Source organism: Urocitellus parryii, chromosome 1 (assembly GCF_045843805.1).
Source record: "Urocitellus parryii isolate mUroPar1 chromosome 1, mUroPar1.hap1, whole genome shotgun sequence".
NCBI lineage: Eukaryota > Metazoa > Chordata > Mammalia > Rodentia > Sciuridae > Urocitellus > Urocitellus parryii.
The window spans coordinates 262119468-262140890 of record NC_135531.1 but is presented as its reverse complement, the minus strand read 5'-3'; the positions used below and the strand labels follow the sequence as shown (position 1 = coordinate 262140890).

General features: G+C 33.8%; 1 protein-coding gene across 1 annotated transcript in view; it reads right to left on the bottom strand.

The window, feature by feature from the left end:
* The window catches only part of Vwc2l (von Willebrand factor C domain containing 2 like), a 144869-nt gene that overhangs the window by 121134 nt on the left and 2312 nt on the right, over positions 1-21423 (bottom strand). The window lies entirely within an intron of this gene.

Sequence of the window (21423 nt, the reverse complement as noted above, 5' to 3'; positions counted from 1 at the left end):
CTGAATTAACTCCATTTACCATGTGTATGATCATTCTCCCCCAATGGAAGGTCATTTGAACATCCAAGCCAAGGTGGGCTGCCATGCACAGCTCAGATTGCCGTGAATAACTAGAGCACTCATGGATTGACTTTTCTTACATCTTTGTCCCTACGTTTCCAGAGAAATGTTTGGACAACTAATATGTCATCTTGTGGTCTGGTTTCCAGATGCACGGATTGCTTTGCCGTCCTCTGGCAAATAAGAATGATATTGGAACATATGTAATAGTTCTTGCCATTTGTCATTTTTTCCTTCCTGAGAAAGAGGAGAATTACTTGGAAACAAGAAAATGGTAAGCACACATCCTTATCCTTTGTAAAAACTCTTTTTCAAGCCAACCTAGTCTCTGAATGGCATTTTTTCAATGTGAATTTTAGAGGAGATTGCATTTGGGATCCAAACATACAGAATACAGATACTGACTTTTGAAAGATTTAGTGAATGTCTTTCATCTTGCCTGCTTGCTTTTATGAATGAACTAAAATCGATTGACCTAAAAAGCCACTATCTAAGTCAAGATTCTGAAACCGGAATTGAAAAATGATTAATTAAGAGAAAAAAAATATTAAAGGGCTGAAAAGGAAATTTTATCTCTACTTACCAACCAAGAGTGATTTGGAGATTTTTTTTTTGTTTCCTTTCTAGAAACTGCCTATATCACAAATAATAAAGCAGTGGAAAGCCTGTTAGTTTTTCATACTATACAAGTTCTACCTCTATTTTCTCATTAAACTGAGGTTTAGATTTCGGGAATGAAAACTTGGAGGTCTCAGAAGTTATACATGCACATACTTCTCAATCAAGCTATTTGGTCTTAGAAAATTCTGCCCCCTACCCAATGCCACAGTTCTTCACCCATAAATGTGTTAATGAACCCTCTTTCTTTGTTTCTGTGGCTACTGCCCATGATCCCTGTCAGTTCTTATATTTTCCTGGACCTGAGAATTGGGGTCATATTGGTGCTCTCTGATCCAGACAGTCTGAGGGAGTGAAAACATTTCGATTAATTATTTAAAAATTCATTTCATCTTTGCTTTGTGCTTGAAGAATGAAAATCTAACTTTAATTATTTTGCTATCAAATTTATTCTGAACAAAAGAATTAGCCACACAATCCATTATAAAGTAATGCTGTTTCTTAATGCAATTAACAAGCTTGTTGAAGGGCACAATTATGCTCTCCACTATGTGGTGAGTTGTATATAAGCATTTTCGGAGGAATCTATTAATGGTATCCCAAGGGCTAGGGTTTTCTTGAAGCTCCACTTGATCCTACAGCATAGTAGTTAACAGAGATGAAGAGTGGGGCTCCTTTATTGCTCCATAGTTTGCAATCTCTATTAAGATAACTAAGGTGCCCAAGGACACTAACCCTCTCCTTGGTTAATGCAAAGGAGTGCTTTCAGGAAGCACAGCAAAGACAGACTATATTTATTTTGAGAAATACGCTGAGGAAGGACTAAGGTCAAAAGTTGATTTTTAAAGGGGATTTTGAGTAATAAAAAAACATAAAAAAATCCCTCTAATCATTGGTAGCTTCTAATCATGCCCTGAACTTGGTTTTATTTATATTTTGTGGTTTGTTTGTTTCTCCCCTAGAATCTCATGTTATTTCTTCTTTTCATTAATTAAAAAAAAAATCTTTACCCATGTATGGTGGGCCCCTGCTAATAATCCAGCAACTCGGGAGGATGAGGCAGGAGGATTCCAAGTTTGAGGCTAGCCTCAGCAACTTAGGCCCTAAACAACTTAGCAAGACCCTGTATCAAAATTAAAAAATATTTAAAAAAAGATTGGAGATATACCTCATTGGTAAAGCACCCTTGGTTCAATTCCCAGTTGCCAATAAATAAATAAATATAAAAACTCTGTATTTCAATTTATTTCTTCACATCTTAAGCCTTCATAAATCTCTGCTCCAACTCTGAAAACGGCATGAAAGTTAATCCATTGAAGCCCATGCTAAAGTCCTTTTCCATCCTCACCCGCCTTGCCAAGCCTCTCTCCTTTTATAGTCTTACCAGTTCTGACCCTATTGTTATTATCTTTCTCAATTTGAATTTCCTTGTTGCCCCTGCCTTCCCTTCCGATTTTGAAAAGATATAGCTTAAGTAGCGGAAAGTTACTAGGAATGAGCAGTAGTATGCCACTTTGACATTAAGTTCAGACTTTTAAAATCCTTCCCACCTTATGGTGTAAAATTCTGAATGGTTTGGTGCTTTGGATAAATCTTTATATCTTTAGAACTGAACTTGTTACACATTTCCTTTTATTGGGTTCTTCGATGTGAAAATTATAGATTAAACCTGAAAAAGTTCCTGTAAAAATCAAAGATTAAAGAATAAAACTATCTTTAGAGGAACAGAGTGTTAGAATATGTAGTTAGAAAAAATTATTCTTGTTAGTCTTCTTTTGCTTTTTTTTTTAGAAAAGCATGTGATATTATGACTAAGACAGATATTTGGTAAGTCAGGTGATCAAATGATACCATTATAAAATTTTATACAAGCAAAGCAAAATCTTCTATGAAATCTTAGGGAACATTTTATTTCTATGTAATTTTTTGAAACTGAAGTAACATTTACCATATATACCTTGCCATAAATTTTAGTTGAAATTGTGATTAAAGGTCAAATGTTTGATTTGATACTACATACGTGTTATAAATCTGTTCTACCTCCATCTCAGTGTTTTTGAATATCTAACGAGGAACTACATTTAAGCAGAGACTGTTTTACCTGTAATTCCCATTGCTGAATACATCCTTGTGTGACAAATGGCATCATAGATGTCTCTAGATTACAATGGAGTTTCCTGACATATATATTACTAGAGATGAATATGAAGGAATCAAGAGCAATAGGAGACTCTCAAATATTGGTTTGGGTGACTAGAACTCAAATTTTCCCTGTTGGCATTTGGGAAAACAGCAATGCACATCGGTTTCAAGACGGTTAACTTCTGAAGATTTTCTAGTTAAAATCTTAGTCACTGTGATTTTTTGAGTTTTTGGAGAATTGGAGGGGAGATACCAGAATCTTGGAAACAATGAAATGCTCCAGGAGTTATTAAAATGTAGAAGCAGCCTGTGAACTATTAACTTGGGTTACTGGAGTAGTTGAATAATATCAGAAAAATTGTCAAATATATTCTTTTTGACAATTTAGAAGCTACTGTGGGTATCACTGAAGGTCAAATTAGGATTAATAAAAGATGTTATGCAGACTGGTGGCATAACATTTTCCACATGCTTATAGAAATGGGAACTTATTTTGTACTCTGAATACACCAGGATTTATTTATCCACAACTGAGGAGAGCCTGAATATTTGTTCCATGTCACATTCATAAAGGTATTGTGAATTACTTGGTGGCTGTTTCTGGCATTGTTCAGACAGTATCCAGAAGAAAATGGTCATTGTCTTTTAGGTGTGTTTAGTGACCAGAAACATTGCAATACTATTTGAATTTGATAAAGGCTAAAATGACAATGTTGTTATAAATTCAGGGTTCTCAATTTGTGAAATTAGAAAAAAAATTGCTTCATTTAGTTGACTTCATGTGACTGTGCTATCATCGTAAAAACAAGCATTCTAATCTCAGGTGCTTTACTGATTAGCTATGAATGTTGGGGAAACTATATAATCTTCCTTTGCCTTAATTTCTTATTCCATAAAATGGGAGTAAAAAGTAGTAAGCAACCTCACAGAATTATTATGAGGCACATAAAAATAGATCATAAATATTATTCACTTGTATACTTAGCCACTGGTGGCTTTTTGAAAGACATCTAAAAAGTAGAAAACTGAAAGTATAAGATGATATTTTAAAGCAATATTTATGATTTGTTCTTTTGTTTTTACTCAAAAAGAAATCTCATTATGGAAGAGGTTGCAATAAGGTTTTCCAGGATTTGGATTGGTGGGAGGATTTTTGAGCTGATAGAATTAATCATGTGAGAAATACACCCCAAAAATAAAAAGCCTCAAATAAAGAGTAGGTCTGAATGGTTAAAGTGTTTATTGTAAATCATTAATGAAAAGGAAGGGAGGAAGGAAAGAAAGAAAGAAGAAAGAGAGAAAGGAAGGGAGAGAGAGAAAAAAAAAGGAAAAAGAAAGGCCAAAAATTTATTTCCTTTTCGCAGTGTTGTCATCCAAGAATCAACTCAAAAGCCACATTCCTGAGAGGTTTTCCTGTACCACCCAGGTAATCCAGTCCCTCCATCATCTCTGTACACCCTGCTACCCATTCAAAAGCTATCTTCTCTGTTCCTGGAATTATTATTGCTAATTTCTTCTTATTTTTTATTTGCTCTTGTCTGCTATCCCTATAGATTTGCAATTACTTATTGATATAATGATATATGTATATATATATATATATATGTGGATGTGTGTGTATACATATATATATATATATATATATATATATTCACACACACACACACATACAAATGATATGTTGTTCATTGCTGCATCTTTTGCACTTAGAAGGCATCTTAGCACATGATAGGAATGTAATAAGTATTTGTTAACTGAAAGACATACTCATTTATGTAGAATCTGTTTTCATATTTGTGAAGTCACACCTTTAGGCAGTTTCATCTGTGTTCATCAGGCATGAAAAGGATGAGATCTTTGTATTATATTTAATTTATTAGGTGTGTTTAGTGACCAGAAACATTGCAATACTATTTAAATTTGATGAAGGCTAAGATGACAGTGTTGTTATAAATTCAGGGTTCTCAATTGTGAAATTAGAAGAAAATATTGTAGAGGTTACTTTGGGGTAGCAGATTTCTGACTATAAGTCATAAAATAACTATTTGGTTCCAATATTGTGACAATAAACATAAACTAATTCTCTGAAGGTAGTTTTAAACTCTTAACACTCATTGTGCAGATCACAAGTAAGCCAATCTTCTAGCACTCTATTGACTAGCTTATCTAATAGTAGATGATTACAGAGTTTTTATTGCATTAGAAAATTCTGTGCTAACTAAATTTAAGACATGAATACATGCAGAGGTATTGCTAAAGAGTCTGAGAAAAAGCTAGTCTCATTTAATAATGTGTGTCAAGTTTAATATTTGCTTATTAAGCACATTATTTTAGTATATTTTAATTTTTTTCCAGGAAAAAGCATTGATTTTAAACATGTTCATTTTCCTAAAAGATGAGTTAGAGTACCAAGTCCAGCAAAATACAGCTTGATTAGTCTGAGGAACAAAACTTGCTTCCTAGAAAACCCTTGGCTAATACTGTTGAAAGCTGAGGAGATGGACGCAAGAATTGATGGGAATTCTAAGCGCCAAGTCTTTGCACACTAATCATGTCAATGCTTTTCTTCTGATCAAGTGATATAAGGTTTTTAATGCATTGTGGTGCTTCATTTCTTTGATAATAGCCAAATCTTATAAAAGAAAATACAGCTCAGTTTGCTTTTTACCAAAAAAAAAAAAAAATCCCATTAAATAACTATTTAAAATCTGATCTCCACAAAGGAAAAACTACTGCTTTATGAAGTGCTCTTCTTTTGTAGATAATTTATGGCATAAATTTGATCACTTTATGGAACAAATCTCATTACTTTCAAAATGTATGAGAAATTTGGAAGACTATTTCAAAGTTGCTGATGCCTGTCAGGAATCTCACTGTTCACTTCATTAAAATATACATTAAATTGCAAAGTGCAAGAGTATTTAGCATCCACTGCCACTCCTGTAGCCAGTCATTTGCCTGAGGCAGATGTCACCTAATAATCAATGGATCCAATGGATTGCAACCAAAATTCACAATCATCTGAAGATGTCCCATAGAAACACTGATTAAAATGCTTCTTAATGTTCCTGGCCTAATGAGATTGTGATGCCCTCTTCAGCAATCTGCCCCATTGATTGGAGCATATTTAAAACACTGAGGTCTTAAGTCTTATCACATTATGGACATAGAGCTGGGACTTCTTTAAGAATTTTAATGCTGTCGAAGCAAATAGAAAAATCTGATATATAGATTTTTTTATAGTTGGCCAGTAAATGTATATGATGGTATCATTTGATTTACAAGTGAAGCAGCTGTTCTGACTTTCTCTAGAGGAGTTGGTATTTTGATAATACATTCTAGAATATTATTTCTAGTGTTTTGCCAAAAGCATTCATTTTTTTGAAGTAAAGTTTTAGGAAAATGAGTGCAAAGAGTACATTTAGGTTTGTCCATGTGTTTATAATAACCAGTTAGATAATGAACTATAACTTGGAATTATATAAATTTTAGAAATATTTATTCAGAGCACTTGTTAAAAGTATAAAAGATTGGTATATAAGCTATAAAAAGAGGGCCGACATATTTGTCCTGCTTTCAATAAATGACAATACAATAATTAACATTGGTACTGGGGGTTGAACACAGGGTGCTTTATTACTGAGATACATTCCCAGTACTTTTAATTTTAGTTTTTGAGACAGAATCTCACTAAGTTGCTGAGACTGGCTTCAAACTTGCAATTCTTCTGCCTCAGGCCCTATCTATATCTCTAGTTGCTGGTATTATAGGCGTGTATTAACACGTTTTTCTTGATTTTTTTTTTTAAAGAGAGAGAGAGAGAGAGAGAGAGAGAGAGAGAGAGAGAGAGAGAGAGAGAGAATTTTTTTTTAATATTTATTATTTTTAGTTCTCGGGGGACACAACATCTCTGCTGGTATGTGGTGCTGAGGATCGAACCCGGGCCGCACGCATGCCAGGCATGGCGCGCTACCACTTGAGCCACATCCCCAGCCCCTTTCTTGATTTTTAAAAGCCATTTGTTTTGTTTTGTTTTTATGTTTTTATTGGTACATTATAGCTACAAATAATTATGGGATTCATTTTGACATAATCACACATTCATGGAATATAATTTATTCTGTGTTCAGTCCCTAGTACTCCTCCTTTCCTTCCCCTTGCTCACCATTACCCTTCCTCTACTCCACTGATCTTCCCCCCATCTATTTATTGTTTTTATAAATTGGTGCTTTACAGATATTCATGCATGTGGAATCCATGGTGGTACATTCATATGTGCACATAGCATAATTTGGTCAACTTCATTCTGCTGTTCCTTCCCTTTCACATCCCTTTGTCTTCCCCTAAAACCCCCCCTCCACTCCACAGATCTTCCTTCCATTTTCATAGTGTCCTCTACCTTTCCCCCTTATTTAATTAATTAAGTTATTTTGGGGGTACTGGGGATTGAACTCAGGGGCACTCGACCACTGAGCCACATCCTCATCCTCTTTTGTATTTTATTTAGAGACAGGATCTCACTGAGTTGCTTAGCACCTCATTTTTGCTGAGGCTGGCTTTGAACTTGTGATCCCCCTGCCTCAGTCTCCCAAACTGCTAGGATTACAGGGGTGCACCATGGCACCTGGCTAGCCCCCCACCCCCCATTTTGCTTTAACTTCTGTATATGAAAGAAAGTATTGGATCATTGACTTTCTGAGTCAGACTTATTCACTTAACATGATACTCTCCAATTTTATCCATTTAATGGTAAATACCGTAATTTCATTCTTATTCACAGCTGTGTAAAACTCCATTGTATATATAGACCACATTTTCTTTATTCATTTATTTGTTGATGATTATATGGGATAGTTCCACAACTTAGCTATTGGGCTAACCAATATTTTACATGAATAACTGACCCAGCTATCCCAATCATTATTTATCCAAAAGAACTAAAATCAGCATACCATAGTGATACAGTCACATCAGTGTTTATAGCAGTGCAACTCATGATAGCCAAGATATGGAAGCAGCCCAGGTGCCCATCTATAGATGAATGGGTTAAAAAAGGCTGTATATATACACAATGAATTTAAAGAAAAATAAAATTATGGCATTTGCTAATAAATGGATAAAACTGAAGAACATTAGGCTAAGAGAAATAAGCCAGATTCAGAATAGTCAAGGGCCAAATATTTTCTCTCATACACAGAAGATAAATAAAGCAAAGTAAGAAGTAATAAAAAGTGAGGGGGTTGCATATTGTAAAGTTAAAAGAAAGACCAGTGGAGTGAAAGGAGGGAGTAGGGGAAGGAAAAGGGAGAAAAAGTGAAATGAATTTAAAAAAAATTACCCTGTGTGTGTGTGTGTATGTATATATTACAGTGCCTCCATCTTTATGTATATCTATAAGGCACCAATTAAAAATAAACAAATGAGTGGAAGATTGATCAATAGAGTAGAGGAAGGGAAATAGAGGCGGAAAGAGGGAAGGGAAAGGGGGCACACCAGGGACTTAAATGGAGCAAATTAAATTAAACTCCATTCAAAATGAACCCAACTCAATGTACAAGTATAATGCAGTAATAAAAGCAAAATAAAAGATTTTTAATCAAAAAGAATAATGGATGTAACTTTTATAGTGGAAGACTGAATTATTGAAGTTAATCTTTGCATTTAATCTGAACCAGAAAAATACAAGAAGTTTGGGAAACGAAGTACCAATCCAAAAATTATTAATTATTAAGGACAAAAAGAAACTTGTTTTTAGAAGTTCATCATCGTAATTGCAACACAATTGTAACATTATCCTAATGGCATATTTCTAAAATTTCTTTCCTAAAAATTTTAAAAATTATATTTTGGCATGTGCTTTAAGGTCATTTTATACTGCCTTTTCTGATAAACAGAACCATTTTTTTTTGCTGAATGTTTTCAAGGAGTCTCATGACAATAAATTATAGATTTTTCTAAAATATAAATAACATCCCCCAAAATACAATGCAGATAAGAACAGTGTTAGCAAAAACACATTTTAGTTACCATAACAGGTGTATCTTTTTAAGTAGGCGAAGTACACTTATCAAGGAAATATCAGTGTGCTTTTAAGAAAACAAAACAAAACAAAAGGATGTTTTAGCTGTCTCTGAGGTCTTCAACATGAAAGTTCATCAACAGTAGATCTAAGGATTTGCAGCAGAACCTACTTATCTCCACTCTGAGACTGCTCCATGGGTCACACTTGAATGCAACAGAATAAAAATGAGCAACTGTATAACTTCAAAATTTCCCTGATTTTACTGGTAAGGATATTTTTTGGTTGTTGGTATCAATTAAAGAGCCAGTCATCTATATTAGCATTAAATCAAGGTCAAGGGCAATTAAGGTAGAGTACATCACTGTGAGAATTCCACAGCATGAAAGAATCACATAAGAGACAATGCAACCAGTTCAACTCTACAGGAAACACTGGAAGGAAGTGGAGAGAGGGTGGTAACTTTGCCTGCTAGCACTGCATGCATGACACTGAATTCAGGGCTTTTCAGGCTCTAAGAGGGAGGCATTATCAGCCTGGGACAACAAAACTCATTTGTATTGGGAATGGCAATCAGACTACTTCTTAAGAACTCCTTCTTTACTGTTATCTCAATTTCTCTGAGCAAAAATTTTCTAAAAGTTTAATTATTTTCTTCATTTTCCATTAGGTAGTAATATTGTACTTTGACATGATATGAAGAGGGAGTAATTAAAATGAACAATATTAAGTGCTTTATAATTGTTGATATAAAAAGACATTTTCAATTTTAAGACCAAATAGTGATTTCCCACTAAATTTTATATTTCATTATTTGATACTTATTTCAGAGCTTACCTCATTCCCTGAACGTATATTGAGATGGCTTATGGGCAATAACATGAAAGTACATTTTCATTTAAAAGTCACTGAGTAATTTCTTGATAAACTTTAGTGTGGAGTTTTGGGGCAAGGTATTAGCAGAAGCAGTGGCAATTTTGTAACCACATATAGGCATTGTTAATGTTATCTCCCAGTGGAATTTGGTTGTGGAATAAGCACATTTGGAGAGGAAGACCTACTATTAAATGCTACTGTTTTACTTTGGAGAGGCTCAACTACTTAAGCCTGGATTTTCTAATTTGCAAGATGGTATTAAAATAATATAATATTAATGTGCTCTGATTTTCTCATTGATTGTTACAAAACAGCAAGGGAATCATGTAATATGTGAAAGAACAGGTAAACTATGTAGCTTTGGTTTCATGAATATTATTGTTGTCATAGCTTTCACATTGACCAGTATTTCTGTCCTCCCTCCCCTCTATTTGCAAGTTTGTGTATTTGTCAAGGGAGAACATTAGTCATACATTATCTTATTAAATTATGGCATAATTATTTCCATTACAAATTAATTAAAATATTGAATTTGTGAAGAATATATCCTTTTGAGTTTTGAAAGCAATTTGTACTTCATCTTTTAAAATGCAGCATGTTCGAACTCAAATTGTGGTTAGATTGAGAATGACATTGAACAACGTTTTTAGATAGTTAATTAGATTCTCATTTACTGAGATGAAACTTCAATCTTTAATCATATTCTTGCCCCAAACAGTTTTTTAACAGGGTAACTTTAGCTCTAAGTTTTTGGAGTGTTGATTTTAGTATCTTCTAGTTTCAATGTAAATGTCCTAGAGTCTCATTAACAAAAGGAAAATTTTCTGTGATTGTCCTTTTTCTCCTTAATGAAGCTTTTTAAATCTCAGCAGTCAAAGGTTTGCTATTTTGGCAGAATTTTATTTTTAATGTTGGGAATAAAGTTAAAGTTAGACTGAACAATTTTAATTTTTTAGAAGAGAGCAATAAAACTACCATGCAGTGAAAATAAGTGGAATTTCCAGGCGCCACGGCTATTCTCTCACTATAAAGAAAAATGACTTCACTTGCGTATCACTGGAGTTTTTGCAATATCTATGATAGAAGCTTTTTGCATTTCTAATTTTGCAAAAATCATTTAACAATTTCTATGCTTTTTAAAATTCACATTTCATTGCTTTAAAATTTAAAATATTATTCTTACATTTGCAAAAATAATCTTGGTTAATATTCAATGTATTCAAAATGTAGTTTGTTTCAAATGGATAGAACATGCCTTTGATGTGCCTCTACTTATTTTAGCAATGTGAATTTTATTTATTTTCCATATTTTTATTGGCGAATTTTAGGTGTACCTAATGGTGGGGTTTGTTGTCACATATTCTGCACGCACACAATATAAAAATATAATTTGGCCCATATCATTTCACATATTTCTCCTTTCTCTCTTCTTCCCTTCTCTGGTCCCTTTCCTCTACTTTACTGACCTTCCTTTGATTTTCATGAGACCCTCCCTCACCCCACTGATCAGACTTTTCTTTTTTCCACTCTAACTTCTGCATAGGAGATAAAATACACAATTACTGACCTTCTGAATTTGGCTTATTTTGTTCAACATAATATTATCAAGTTTCAAGTTCCATCCATTTTCCAGCAAATGACATCATTTCATTTTTCTTTATTACTAGATAAAACTCCATGGTGTGTGTGTGTGTGTGTGTGTGTGTGTGTGTGTGTGTGTGTGACTTTTCCTTTATCTAGGCAGCGGCAATTCTAAAATAAAACCAGTTGAGCCCTGGAAATATGTGGAACAGGGAAAGAATTTTCCTCATGTTATCAGTGTACTACGTTTCTGTGAAAAAGATATGAGACTAAATATGAAATAGAATTATAATTAAACATCTATTTTACATATATACACTCAAGGGAAAGCCAGATTCTCTCTACTACATTACTTGCATCTGTGTCCAGGAGTCTCACCAAAGCTGATAATGTGTATTGAAGACAGCTCTAGAGTTAGAGGCAGAAATCCCTCCTTGATTTGTCAGGATTGATAATCCCCGTTTATGTAACAAGAAGAAGAGCACAAATCTCCCTGAAAGTTAGTTTTCTCATTTATAAAACAGGCATAAAAGTATTGTAGGATTAACTTAATGAGCGAATACATTTACAAAATATTTTCTAGAACCCTCTATTATCATTCATGTTTGTTGCGGGCACAAATCTGGTTAGTTCCCCAACCCACGTCCTTCAGGAACTCTCTGCTCTGTTCAGGTTTTGACCCTGGCTTTCACACTGAACTGGCCCCACACTCCCTCCTCATGCTCCCTCTCCACTTTTATCTTACACTCTGTACCATGTGCACTGGTCACTTGGTCACTTTTCTCTGATCAAGTTTTTTCTTTACCTTTGCCATTCTTGGGCTATTTTCCTTTAGCCCTTCCAAATGAACCACTTCTTTCTTCACACTACAGCAACCTTCACAAGCTACCCGTGCTGGTTACACCTGTACTTTGTATTCCCTGTGAGAGTCTAGGAGCACCTTGAGGATCAGGTGGATGTCTCGTGTATTTTGGCCGATACTACCACTTCTTCACATGTAAGATAAGTTTATTTAATGGAATGCAAAAGTTGACTTAAAATCTCAGAAGAGGATATACAATCAGCTAACAAATATATGAAAAAATGTTCATCATCTCTCGCAATTAGAGAAATGCAAATCAAAACTACTCTAAGATATCATCTCACTCCAGTCGGAATGGCAGCTATTATGAAGACAAAGAAAAGTGGGAACGGAACCATCATTTGACCCAGCTATCCCTCTCCTTATGTATTCCCAAAGGACTTAAAAACAGAATACTACATGGATACAGCCACATCAATGTTTATAGCTGCACAATTCTCAATAGCTAAACTGTGGAACCAACCTAGATGCCCCTCAGTAGATGAATGGATTAAAAATGTGGCATATATACACAATGGAATATTACTAAGCAATAAAAGAGAATAAAATCATGGCATTTGCAGGTAAATAGATGGCATTGGAGAAAATAATGCTAAGTGAAGTTAGCCAATCCCAAAAAAACAAATGCCGAATGTTTTCTCTGATATAAGGTGACTGACCCATAATGGGGTGGGGAGGGGGCACATGGGAGAAACAGATGAACTCTAGATAGGGCAGAGAGGTAGAGGGGAAAGGGAGGGGCAGGGGGTTAGCAATGATGGTAGAATGTGATAGACATCACTATCCAAATTACATGTATGAAGACATGAATTGGTGTGAACATACTTTATATAAAGAGATATGAAAAATTGTGCTCTATATGTGTAATAAGAATTGTAATGCATTCCACTGCCATGTATTTAAAAATAAAATCAATGAAAAAAAAGTAATGATAGAATGAATACCCAAGTAAGTAGACCATATACATACTTTCAATTGCTAATATAACACTGAATATGTTCATCGTATTAAATAAATAAATATCCTTTGGTAACTTGTCCTACCCTCAAAGGAGAACATGTGGGATATAAAAATGTTGGACATGTTATAATCTTTGCTTATTTATTTCATCTGAGAATTTTGAGTAAGTGAAAAATTAATAAATTACTATACAACAATGCCAAGAGCAAAGCTATACTTTTTGGAGTCAAGTATGCAATGAAATGTAACTTTTCTGCAGGTCTTTTTAAATGTATATGTGTTCAAAGAGAACCCTGAGTCCACCACAACTAATGTAGATTCTTTATCTAGCATGACCCGAAAGAATTTGTGACATTCAAGAATGCAGGTTAGAAGGACAGGTGACAGTACAACATGTAAGTGAGGTATAATGGGAAGAACAACTTCAGTCCAGATCAAGGATCAGCCAACTTTTTCTATAGAGGGCCAGAAAGTAAATATGTTAGATTTTTAAAAATCATATAGTCTCTAGGACATTCTTAACAGCAACCACAAACAATACATAAATGAATAAGCATGGTTGTTTTCCAGTAAAACTTACAAAAAGTTTTTAAAACTTAACCCCTTCCCCCTTTTTTCTTTTAAAGCCACAAAGGAAACTGTGAACTAGATTTGGCCCATGGCCTCTAGTGTGCCAATCCCTAACTTAAATTATTGGTTCTATGTAATTGGTACTATGACTGTCATCATCATTATTATTCTGAAAAGTTATTTTTCAACTAAATTGTTTTATATAACACACATTAATAAATTACCATAATAGTCACATAAATGCAATTTGGGGAACTTCAAGAAGAAGTAGAGACAAATAGATTTTATCATTAACTAACCATAGAGTCAAATAATTAGGTCACTTTTTAAAAATATATTTTTTTAGTTGTAGATGGACACAATATCTTTATTTATTTTTATGGTAATTAGGCCATTTTGAACCACGAGCAGGGTAGTTCTGAAAACTATGTCTCATTGGACTTGTGGGAACTTTAAATGTTAATAGATGTTCTGAGGAAAAACAGTGTTCTACTGTCACATAAATTTGTGAAATCCTAGACTAAATATGACTTAGTAGTAATTGTAGTAAAAATGTCAGGTAGCCTTTATGAATCACTTACTGTGTGCCAAGTAGTTTCTCCTGAGATCTCTATTTCGGAGATGTGAACATCCAGACAGTGAAAGTACTGTGTGCCTAGGTCACCTGGCTGGAAGTGGTAGGGACTACTAGAAAACCCAGTTTTTACCAGCTGTTGAGTTCTTAAATGTGGAACATACATAAATTCTCCAACAAACTTCATAAATACATTCAAGTGGTCTCAGTTTTCAAATGTGCACTGTACATTTCCAGAAGAGTTTAAAAGATTCATCATTCCTTAAACTTAGGTGATCATGAAAAACAACTGGAAATCTTCACTAGAAATCTCACGGATTCCAGTGTCCCTTCGAAAACAGTCTGGCAAAGCCTACCTTAAAACCATGATTCCCCAAACCAACTGATTAGAATATTCTGGGATTATTTATAGAATAATATAAATTCAAATAATCTACATTATTTGTAGAAAAAAATATTTATATATCTATATAGTGATATACATTTAAATGGTTTAAATTAAAAGCAGGAGAGGTGAAGGAATGGGGATTTTTGCAACATTTCTTCCCTAGGTCATACTGATGATCAGCTGGTTTAGGGATATTCCTTTGTTCTAATGTCATGGAACTAAAGATTTTTGCACTCTCCATCCATTCTGCACACTCCATTCCTGCCATCTAGTGAGAGGCAGGAGTTTGCGGAATGAAAAAATAAAACTTATCAGTCTCAGTTGCAAAAAAAAAAAAAAATCACCAAAATATATGAGAAAGAACAGTAGTTTAGTTTCTTTGTTACTTTTTAGAGTAAAGTAGTCTCAGTGAAAGTAAATAAGTAGTATCTAATGAAAGACATTTATATTTTATTTTGGCTATATTGTTTGGTTTAATTACAGATTTTTTTCAGTTTCAGACAACAGACCCCCTTTTTATCAGAGCCTTTGCAAACTTCAGCTTGTTTCACAAATTGTATTCAATCTGAATCAAAGATTGATTTTAGATGTGCCAATATTTTATTGTTCTTCTCTACTTGTAACTCTGGGTTGCCATGGTGATAGGTCCTCATATCACATTTCTATAGACAATTGGCTGAAATAAATCTTTGCATCCAACATATTTATTAGAAAAGAAGATGCGAATCAGCTTGAATTTTCTTGTTAAACCCGAAGATAATAAAATGTAGAAGAGATACCACAAGAAAATGATGTATTAATATTGCTTTTGCAAATAATGAGCTGTGTCCTGATGGCACTATCACTAAGTTTCTATTAGTCTTTGTTTTATCACCTCTAAAATAGGGAGCTAGACAAAGTAAATTCAAAGTTTCTTTATAGATCTAATTTCTATGGCTAGTTCTTAGGGGTAGGTATGTATAAGTATACATAAAAACCATAATGTTAGACTTTTATAATTGAAAGAAGTTATTAAAACTCAGAAACACAAATATAATCATAAGCCATGAAGTAGTAATGGTAGTAAAAGGTCAATATTAAAATAGTTTTGAAAATCCAGGCCAAAAAATGCCCATTTGTAAAAAAAAAAAAAAAAAACACAATAACAACAACAACAATAACAAAAAACAAAACAAAACAAAAAACTCTTGAGTAGTTAAAATCTCTACTTATAAATTGAGACATAATATTCTAATTTTCAAATTCTGTATACTATTTGTTCTTTTTAAGACAAGTGATGATATTATTGTTTCAGTTCTATAGATGGAAAATTTAAAGTCTATTGAGTTTTGTTATCTGATATAATAAGGCGAAAATTAAGAGTTGTGTTCAGTGAACTTTTTATACCCTTTAGACAACTTTATACAGTCATGTAAAAATGCATCAGAAACTTTTAAAGAGATGATTGGTTTTTCTTGTTCCTTTAGAATTTTATTCACTTTTTCCATGATGTCATTAAATCCTTGCAAATATAGTTTTATTGTGATATGCTGCTGTGTGGCAGACAAAAGTCAAGGAAATCAACAATGGAGGTGTGTCAGACTGAAATGACTGATGCTAATCAGTAGTGATGATGAAAGTGCAAAGCACAGACTCTAAAATAAGCCAGTCTCCAATTAATAGTAGCTATAGTTTGAGAAAACAAACCCACTGATCACTTCAAATCTTCCTTTAGCTATTTGTCTTAGGCCCTTCCTTGAAAGCTTGATGAAGCACAGATAAAAAATACACTGAGAGGTTTTTCTTGTGTTGTCCTTCATAAAACACACTGCCTGGTATATAAATCAAGCTGCAGGAAAGCAAAACAAAACAAAAATGTGGTCAGAACTATTAAGGAGTAGAAATAAAGGTTTCGCCTAATCTGAAAGTAAAATTTTCTCAAAGACAAGAGGACTCACGCTTTCTCCAGTTTCACACACACACACACACACACACACACACACACCCCCACATACACCCACACCCACACACAAATCAATGCATCTATGAAGCAAGACTATGTTATATAGATGTATGAATTAATCTAAAAATATCCACAAAATATGAATAGATCTGAGTTATGAAATAAGGTACAGGAAATATAAAAGATATACTTGCTAATATCACACAGTATTCTGGTGAGTAAAAACACAATTAAAATAGGCAAGTTTTAAACATATCCAAAACCTGTACAACTGTAGCTCAAATTTGGAAGGGGCATTATGAAGTCATTTTTTTTTTTCCCTCAGCTTCATCTTTCACATTCTTGATGCATGTGCAGGGAAAGGGCAACGATATCTATAAACTTCCAAGGGTTGACCCCAAGTCTGAGGTAGTCACTAATGGTGACAAGCTCTGCAAATCTCAGACATGGCTGCAAATCAAGCACCAATCTTCCCATCTGCACAGGGCACAGAAGCCCAGTCACAAATCTCTGTAGTCATACTTATCATGCAGTTATCACCACTAATAGCAGCATCTTCCAATAAGGACAGCAATAAATATCAGTGAACGAGTATGAAAAAATGCTCCTGCATACTGCAAACCAAATGGTTGGTGGCCATGGGTCTCTTAAAATGTAAAGCAAGAGACTAATTTTGATGGCAAAGGGTCTATTTCACCCCTGTGGGAATGAATGTGGCAGTCATATAGTCTTATAATTTTACTCTTTTGTTTTAGAAAATGTTAAATATGAAAAGGATCACCCCTATTATCAAAGGATTTTTAAAAAATAAGTTATTTTTAAAATCTGATCTCCTTCATAGATGGAGGAAACATTTGTGAATTTTTTTAAATGCCAACTATGCACAATTTAATAATAGTAAGAAAGGATGTGATGACCTTCATAAAGTTGTTTTAATAAAATTGACTGTACTCTCCAAAACGGGTAAAATATTATAAAAATTAAATCAAAGTTCTCAGTTATTTACAAAGATGGAAATCCCTCATTGAGAATATCCACATTGAACCTCTGCATTCAGCATGCTGCGTCTGAGCCTCAGATTAAGCAGCGGTCATGATTCAATCTCTGTCCTAGTAACTTGAAAGGAGGAGCCATTCTTTAACTCATTCATAGGCCATTTTCATCTTCAAAGCCCCAATATGCTCTGCAAAACAGGAACTGTGTTTTGTGGAGTGAATAATTATGGGATTAATCTTTTCAACCTTTCCACAAAAATTCTCAATCATTTTTAGTGCGTGAAATTATAATATTTTCTATGGAGATTATCTTTAAAATGATGACTCCCCTACCCTTATGCTAATAATTTGTAAATCCTCTACTGTATTAAACTTTTTTAAAATCCCACCTGTATTCTCAAAATCTATCAATTTATTTGCTATCACAATAAATATAACCTTCATACTTCTGGAAAGATGCTTCTATATTTCTTTGCCTTGCGTAAACATGTTACTTAGTTCAAATACCCTTCATAGAGACTGGTTCAATGGCAGGTAGGTGAATAAGTAGGGTAAAGTGATGGGAACTGTGTTACCTATTAGTCTCCTCAACTGAGATTTCCCTGCAGTCTCCATTATGTTCTCTTTCCTTTATAAATCTGATCCTTAGGCTCCTTAAATATGTTGCCTTCCATTATTTTTTCCATATTAAAAACAACCAGACATAAAACAAATCTCTCAAACCTAAATTCAAAAATCCTTTCAACTGAAACATTTTTACAGATTTAATATTGGCATTACTGATGTGGATACAGATTAATGATTATTTTGGAAATTCTCTCTCCTTTTGAATATACCCATTAAAGAGCAAATCAATTCCAAACCTAAACTGGCATCAATATTTTTTATGGGTATAATAATTTGGCAAAATATCCTGTTGACTTGTTTTTCCTCTTTGTTTTCACTCCTCAAGATTTAAATATTAGGTGAAAAATTCAGGAAAAAAAACTAGGCAGTTTAGCATGACATGAAAATAACTTTATTTTAAAAGAAAACAACATATACACAAAAATGCAATATAAGCAATTATTTACACTAAACCTTTCAAATATAAAACTAAGAGACCTTATCAACTATCCTTGGTTAGAAATAGGGAAAGGGGAAAGCACGAAGGTCACTGCCAGCAGGGAAAGGCAGATCTTAGCCAAATTCAAATCCTGATTTGGGGACACTGGGTATTGACTGCAGAAAATCACTTCAAAATAAAAACCGGCAATGCAAAATCTGAAATAGGATCTCCTTCAGCTGTAGTATAACCTTCAGTGTCTGACCTAAAACTAAATCAGTACAAGTTATAAAGTGTAAAGAAATATCCAAAAAGGCTAATTCTAGCAGAGTTATAAAAATACCAAGCAAAATAAGAAATTATTTCTCCTTTGGGAAACTCAGCATGAGATACTTAAGCACAGAATCAAAGCAAATAGAGCCTACATTTCTAATAAACTTTTTCTTTGGGGGGGGGTGGTGGGACTAGGAAATGCTATTATAATTTATTATTTATGCACTTTATTTCCTAAAAAAGTAGGTTCCAGTGTCATATTGCCTGGGAACATATTAAAAAAATGATGAGAGAACCTACTATACAGTGACCTTTATCTTAATACAATATTACCAGAACACTGGAGAATTTAGAGTTTTCAAAAAGATTAGAGAGAAATTTATTTTCAAAGCTTGCATCAGGAAATGGAAAAATGTATCCCCACAACCTCTATGAAGAGCGTTATTCTTCCTATAAGGAAACATATATAGATCAATTTATATTTGAATTTTCTAATTAGAAAAGATTGAGATGTGACATATGTTTTGAAATTATATAGGGTGAGACAGCACAACTAAAACACTGGGCAGTCATTGCAACATGGGGATGGAGATAGCATCCAAGACCAGCCTTGGCTAGGAAGGGCCTGGGAGAGGAGTTGACAGTAGAAGCAGGCTGGAAACAGGTGCTCCATCTGGGAACAATGCTTGCACCTTTAGCTACCTGAAGATCAGTCTTCATATAAACTTAAAGAGATCAACACATAAACAGACACTAAGAAAATTTAAAGGGATTCTAATTAACCTCTTTGTTCTATATGTTCAATTATAATCAGGCCCATTATGCTACGTGGCTTACATACTCCAGAGGTTTGGGAATAGAGAAATAAGAAAAAATTGTATCTACTCTTAAAGGGTTCACTAGGAGAAATAAACTGGTAGTTTCTAGCAGATGACCCAGGTAGTTTCATATTACATGTGTTATGGCACTGTGACAGAAGCAGGAGAGGGTGAAGAACTTAGAGTTCAGGCAGGCTGCCTGAGTTGAAATCCTAGTTTTTCCACTTTTCACTTTGGGGCAAGTTATACTTTGATGATTCATCTTTCTTATCTGTAAAATGGTGCTAATGAAAACATAGGTCTTGCAAATCTTGAAATGTGTTGATACACGTAAAGCTCTTGATGGTGTCTGACTACCATTACCATTCCCATTCTTGTTATAAGGTGGGCACAGCATGTTGTGGGAACATGTAGAAGAGGAGTGGGATCCAGCCTGGGACACAGCACTAGGACAGATGGTGAGATGACATTTGAATAGAGTCCTGAAGTAGTTGAGGACTCATAGAGGTAAGCAATGTTGACAAAGTGCTCATGTGGTGGGACAGAAAATGCAAACACATGGAAGAGAAGTCACTGAAGATTGAAGTGTTTGACGAAGTTTGTGAGTAGTGATCTAGTCTACACTAGCGAGTTTAGATTTTATCCTGAAAACAACACTGAATGTCTTTGTTCTTACACATGCCAATCATCACATCTATTTTGTTTTGTTTTCAATAGCTGTCTATCCCCCACTGTTAATTTTTCTTAACTTCTTTTCAATTTCATACTTGGATATAAGATAATCTTCTTTAGAAATCTTGTTTAACTAGTTCACCTCTATGCACAATGTCTGGTGTTTTATATCTGTTATACTTTGGCCCAGTCTCTTCTATCCACTGTCCACCAACACAAATACAAATTTACCTTTTATTTTGCTCCAGCAGTTCCACTTTGGAATTTTAATCTCCTCAGATCAATTTCAACATTTCTTAAAGAACAGGCTTTATTGTGACCATCCTTTAAAAAAATTTTTATTTAACCAAGTCTCATACTTATTGGTAAGCTTCTGATACTACAATCCCTTGGGAATTATATTAGAATTTTATAGTCACAAATATAACTTTTAACTGCCTTTATTCTCTAAATCAATTAGCCTTGTGAGAAGAGACTTTGACTTCCATGTATCCTGCTTTCCAATTTATGTATATTTACAGTATCTTGCATACTGAAGTCCAATAAATGCTTATTGGATGAATATATTATATGCCAAAGAAGATACAATATTGCAACTGCCTTAATAATATATCAAAATTATTAAATTAAAGTTCTATACATCTTTAAAAATTATGTACTAATTCATTGCAAGCTGGTTTTGTTTTTAATTTTATTTCTATTTAAATATTTTTTTCTTTGAAGTTGAACTGGAAGAGAAGCAAGATGACAAATAATGGCTAATATTTACAGTTCATATGGATAAATAAAGCATTTAAAAATATATTGGAATTACTTCATTTGAAAAAGTTGAATTTCCATTAAAAGACATAGGCAAAGCCATAGCATAATTTAGAACATAGAGTTAGTCACTGGATACTAGAGAACAACCCTTTATTCAATACCTAGTTTGTATCTGTCACTGCAAGTCTAGTAACTTAACTTAAATTATATTTCATTAAATATTTCCAACATCTCTTCCCAAGAGAGTTAATTAGTACATGGTTGTC